A 6,636-nucleotide genomic window follows, 5' to 3' on the forward strand; every position below is an offset into this window, starting at 1 on the left:
AGAAGTATAAATATAGCTAATATCAAAAAGAAAATGGAAAGGTTCCAGGCGTGACTGCACAGGATCACATGACCCTGTTCGGGAGCCTAATGCAGGGAGATGTCTAGTGGAAGAACAGCTAAGGGTGCGTACCAACACCTAGTTCCAGTAATAGTAATAGCAATAGTAATAATAACAATAATGATGATAATAATAATAATAGATTAAAATTTTAAAATTAAAAAAGAGAATTAACACAAGGCATGATCATGTAAAAATTTGATCTGTTATAGCGCAGATCAGTTCCTTGTACTTAACAAGAAATTAAGGGCATTGAATGCAGGTATAAAGGGGGAAACCCAACAGCCCTAGAGAAGGAAAATGTGTGAGTGTGAATGCTACAATTTCCCTGAGGAGTTACACGGCCCAGTTACTAGATAACCAAACTGCAAGATTGAAGCACTCCCCAAGAGGCCAGAATGACACTGGGAGGATGGACTGAAAGAGTGTTGGGTGACTGTCACACTGCAAATCACCTGACTTCAGTAAAGCTCCTGAATGTCCTTGCTCAGGTTTCAACTTATTTAGGATGTTAAATGCCACATGTAGCTACACTGTGCTTACCAGGACAAAACATAGCTTGGCATGTGCCTCTTTTGACTTTGCTAATTAATTATTTCCTAAATCTAGAGGAGCAAGGCTCCTGATCTCACTTTACAGATGGTGAAACTTGTTGGGCCTCCTATCCAAGGTCACAGAGGCAAAGTCTACTCATGAGTCTGGGTCTGAGACTGAAAGACATGTGCTTTGTCTGCTGTTGTGTTGTCTTACTGTCAGTATTGTAGGCTGTGTTCATACTGGAGAGGGTGATGTGATTGTAAGTATGGCTCTCGTTTGCATTTTGATTCAAATCCTAAAATGAAAGTCAAATAGTCCCCAAGCAAACACACAGTAACTCCTATGAAAAGGAAAGGTCAGCTATGTTGATAGATCAATTTTTGTTTTGTTTGATGGAGGTGGGGGCATTGGTCTTGATCAAATCATGTTGGTAATAACCCCACAACCCAGCAACTTAAAATAGTGTGGGGAGGGTAGGGAAAAGTGGGGAGGCAGAGAGGGAAAGAAGGAGAAAAAGAGGGAGAGGGGGGAGGCAGAGGGAGGGAGGGAGAGAGAGAGAGAGAGAGAGAGAGAGAGAGAGAGAGAGAGAGAGAGAGAGAGAGAGAGAGAGAAGAAGAAGAAGAAGGAGGGAGGGAGGGAGAGAGAGAGAGAGGGAGAGAGAGAGAGAGAGAGAGAGAGAGAGAGAGAGAGAGAGAGAGAAAGAGAGAGAAGGAGGGAGGGAGGGAGAGAGAGAGATCTACAGCAAGTCAGCTACATCTTACAGGCCTTGGGGGATGTTGACTCCTGCCTTCAGGTTGGGCACAAGTCTGAGCTATATGCTTTCCTAGTTTCCTGAGGTCAGTGGCTGCCTAAGGTGTACACTTTCTCATGGTGTCCAAGGAGAAGAGAGACTATAGCAAAACAGGAAAATATTAATTCTTTTATCACCTTTGCATACACTTTATTGACTTACATTCAGTAGGACAGGGAAATACACAATACGTTCCACTGTCCTGTGGACACAGGGAAGCAATGGACTGTAGAGAGAAAGCACCACCTTCAAACACTCAAAGTAAGATGAAATCTACTTGTCTTCTCTTGGTATTATGAAATTCTAGGGTAAAGCCTAGGAACTATTTGCTCAAAGGATAAGGTGAGCTAGCAAACAATATTTTTTTGGAATGTTCTGTTGGATTTATGCTGATTTACAACGTATCAGCTTGGCTGCTTTTATGCTGTGACATTGAAGTTGCCACAGAGATAGATGGAGGCATCTCTCACAAAGTCTAGACATTCCCTGTTCTTTTTCTCAACCACTTTTCTAACCTATTTTCCATGTTATTTAGTCATTTCAAAATAACAAATGAACAGATACAGTAACATTCTCCCCTCCCCCACCTCCCCACCAACTTGACAGAAACCTGGAGATCCTGTAAAGAGGAAATTTCAACTGAGCAGTTTTCTCCATGAGACTGGCCTGTGGGCATATCCACTAGTCATTTTCTTCTTTTTCTTTTTTAATTCATATAGTATTATTTTATGTTATGTTTATGTCATGGGAATTTTGCCTGCATGAGTCTCTGTGCACCACATGCAGTCTCTGAGGAAGCCAGAAGATGGTGGAGGATCCCCAGGAACTGGAGTTGCTGTTGGGTTGGCTGCTGTGTGGATTCTGGGAATTGAACCCAAGTCCTCTGAAAGAGCAGCAAAGGCTCTACACTGGTGACTTATCTTTCAGGATCCATGGGACACCTTTCTTATTTTTAATTGATATAGTAGAGCCCAGCGCATTGTATTCAGTAACATCCTGGACTGGGGAAAGGGGAGCTGTGAATATATATGAAAGATAGCTGGGATACTGACCTTCTGGTCAGTAACCCAAGTTCCTCTACTGCTTCAGTTCCTGCCTCCAAGTTCCTGTCTTGAGTTCCTGTTCTGGTTTCCTTCAGTGATAGACTGTGACCTGCAAGTTGTAAATTAGCATAAACCCTTTCCCAAGTTCCTTTTTGGTCATGGTCTTTTTTCAAGAAACAGAAAGCAAACTGGAACAGCCTCCAAACTTACTTGCCAAGACACAGTAAAGTATATTCTCAGTCAAATGTAACCTTGGACAAGTTAAACAAACACTTTCAGTTTCAACATCTTTATCAATAGCATAGAAATACATGATAATATTTGCCTTATTGGGTTGCCATAGATATTGAATTAGGTAATATGTGTTTCTATATATTGACATTATTTTCCTCCAGAAAATGAATGGTGAGCTCCTAAGTATCTCAGGCTGTAGCTAATATGGGGAAGAAAAAAAAAAGATCATCCTTGATATTTTTAGTTAAGATGAGGTTATATCAGAGTAAGAAACAGCTTTCTTCCAGTGTGACACATTTGCTTATAAGAAGATAGAGCTGTGAGAAAACAAACACCCAAGGAGATATTGTGTGCCTGTGTGAGCAAAAATCAGAGTGAAGCTACAAGCCAGGGGATAACTAAAGCTACCAGATATTAGGAAGAAGAAAGGAAGAATTCCCTCTTAGCATCTCCTGGGAAAGCACTGCTCTGCCAACACTTAGACTTTCTTCTCTTCAAATCTATAAAGAATTAACTTATGTTATTTTAAGCCATTATTATTATTATTATTATTATTATTATTATTATTATTATTATTACTATTATTACTATAAGATGGCCTTAGGAGGCTAAAATGCACACGAATCTCTTAGAATAAAGTCTGGCAGGTGATAACTTTGTGATTAATGTTAAAAATTAATCTGTATGTTTTCCTTGAGGCTGTTATTTAGCTTCTTAATAATTTTATAGAGTAGGAATATTAACCTGTTTTTGTTACAATAACAAAAATGCCACAGGGTAAGCATTTTTCAGAAGAGAGTTTTGACTTTACCAATTCTAGCGACTTGAGGTCAAGGATCAAGATGTCAAGATGGGCTTGGAGATTGCCACCTGTGCCATCCTCACATGGACATGGTGGGGGAGAGAGAATGAACACATAGGCTTTTCTTATCAGAAGATGAGTCCCATCCTGAGAGGTCCACCCACATGAGCTCATCAACCTTATTCATTTCCTAATGGCCTTTCTTTCAAATATAATCATAGCAGTTATCGACTCTGATAAATGAATATATGAATGTTTGAATTTAATGTGTAATATACTTCTTAATATTTGGTATTTATTATTTCCCTTTTATAGGAAAACCAAGTCTGAGTGAGAGGAATACATAAGGTAGCATATAACATTGGAAGAAGATTCTGAAAGTCTCAAAGATTCCTCATGGGTACATTTATATACAGCCATGCACGGTCCTGTGGTGATGGTTATGTGGAGGCTCTGAAATACAGGAGACTGATTCTATGTCACATCCAGCCACTCACCATCATGTGGCCATGGTTGGAGCTTCAGTAGCCTTCCATGAAGAATGGTTACTGATATGAAGTGGAATGGTTATTGACATGAAGAGGAATGAAGAGTTCCTGATGCAAAACAGACAATAAATAAAAGTTAAAACTTCAAAGATGAATAACCAAGGCATGCAGTGTAATCATGATTATTATAACATATTGCAATAACTTCGATATATGATAAATAAAGTATACTGGTATAATTCCTTAATTTAAAATGCTACATAAGCATAAAACAATGTGTGCTAGCTAGCTTTTCTGGTAACACATTTCTGAGGCAAAATCAACAAAGAGAGGAAGGTTTGGGTTGTTCAGTTTCAGATGTCTCATTCCATGGTTGTTGGACCTTGTCACTGTGGTATATACTGTTACATAACTTTGTAGCAACCCATCAGAGAGAGAACACAGGTAAGGTGACACCAGTTCATCTCATGGGGGGGGGGGGCAGAAAGTACACAGACAGGCAGAAACAGGCTAGGGTCCTTTGTAGTGTAAATAAGAATGTCCCCCATAGGTCATATATTTAAATGCTTAGTCGCCAGGGATTGATTCTCTTTGAAAGGATTAGAAGGATTACGAGGTGTGGCCTTGTTGGAGAAATTATGTCATTGGGAGTGAGTGAGATTTAAGCTTTCAAAAACCCGAGCCAAATAGCCCAGTCTCTTTTTCTCCTGAAAACTCTGGGTGTAGTTTTCAGCTACTGCCCCACTAGCTAACAGCATTCCATGGATTCCTGCCATGATGATAGTGGACTAAACCTCTGAAAGTGTAAGCAAAGTCCTAATTAAATGCTTTCTTTTATAATAGTTACCTTGGCTATGGTACCTTTTCATAGCAATAGAACAGTGACTAAAACAGATCCCAATAGCCCCTCCAAAGGCACATGCCCAGAGAGCTAATGTCTCCTTAATACTAGGCCCCACCTGCTAAATGTTCCACCATCTCCCAATAATTTCATGAGCTGTGACCATGCCTTCAAGACAAGGACATTTAGGGGACATTAAGACTCAAGCTATATGTTGGAGATGTAGTTCAGTGGGAAAGCATTAGCATGTTATGTGCAAAGGCCCTGGATTTGATCCTTAACACTGCTAATAAGGAATTTTTAAAATATCTGTGATGATTTGTGTGGGAAATGTTCCCCATAGCTTCCTGCACATGGAACGTTTAGGATGGAGGCTTTATAGAGGAAGAATGTTACTGAGGGCAGCCCTTGAGGGTGTATAGCCTTGCCATTTCCTGTGTGAAGATGATGTTATCAACCAGTTTCTTTCCCTTGCCACCTGCTGTCATGCCTTTTCAGCATTATGGGCTCTAACCCTCTGGAACTAGAACACAAACTAGACTCTTTGTTTCATAAGTTATTTTGGTGCTTTATCACAGCAGTAGAAAAATACTAAGACAAGAGCCAAGATACAGACAGCCACAGGACAAGATGGGTATATGTTACATTTGTAAGTTTTTTCTTTGTTCTTGCTTACTGTAATACAACAGTTGGGGGCAGGGAGGTTAAACTAATCTGTGGTCAGTTGCTTACTAAAAAAAAAAAAAAAGAAATTTCAGGTGATATTAAGAAAAACATAGTATATACAAGATGCTTAAGACATGCTCTGGCACATAGGAAGCACCTGGTAAATAGCCATTACTGTATCCTAATTCCAGATATGGAAGAAAGGCTAACTCCTTAATTTCCTGAAAGAATATATAAAAATCTGCTGCTAATTGTTCTCTTTAATGAATGAGAATGAAATGTAGAAGGGGAAAATGGGAGGGAGGGAAGAATGGAAGGATACCAGGGATGGGATAACCATTGAGATGTAACAAGAATAAATTAATTAAAAAAAATTTTTTAAAGGAAAAAAAAAAAAGAAATGTAGAAGGGAGAAAAGAGCTTCTACACTTCTTTTTCTCCTTCTGTTCCACAGAAACCAAACCAATTCCCAAATGGTCATCTACCTCCTGTTCCCTCTTTGCTACACATATGGTAGGTGATGACTTTGTTACACTTCCAGACAGGTGTTCTTCTTAGGTGTACACAGAGGTGCAGTTGCTAAAAGACTGCCATACTAGTTGATACACAACAGAATCCTTGGTCCTGTGATGGAGCACTGCAAGGGCTACTGAGGTGCATGCTGGGTGTTTCTGAGGTGCTGAGTCATAAGTGACCCAATTTGGCTTGTTGCTTGTACAGGGGCCTAGGCCACCAATATTTTATCTCATTCCTAGTACAAGGCATTGATTTCAGGGCTGGAACTCATTGTATCTCACTCTAAATAACTCTTCAGGGTACTTGTTCTCATTTTCCAAGTGATAAGCAAAAGCAACTTATTACCCAACTTGCCGATAACACAGCTAACTCAAGAGGACTCTGTCTGGCTCCCATGGCCACGGGAGTCTTAGTTTTCATTGGATTAAATTCTTGTTCCTTGACTGTTTGTAATGCTATGTTTCCAAAAGTTATTTTTGAAAAGTCTGTTGTACTAGCTTTATGGTTCCAGCTTGTCTCAACTGGTTGAACAGTTTCAAAAGAGGAGCAGAGTCGCCAGCTCTGTGAATAATTAACTGGCTGAGTTTGATCTCTGGCCTAAAATAGAGCACTGAAGTTGACTATTTGCCATGAAAGGAAAGGCAAGGACAACACTGTCC

The sequence above is a fragment of the Acomys minous genome (assembly GCF_964271855.1).
Source record: "Acomys minous genome assembly, chromosome: 12".
In the NCBI taxonomy this organism is placed as follows: domain Eukaryota; kingdom Metazoa; phylum Chordata; class Mammalia; order Rodentia; family Muridae; genus Acomys; species Acomys minous.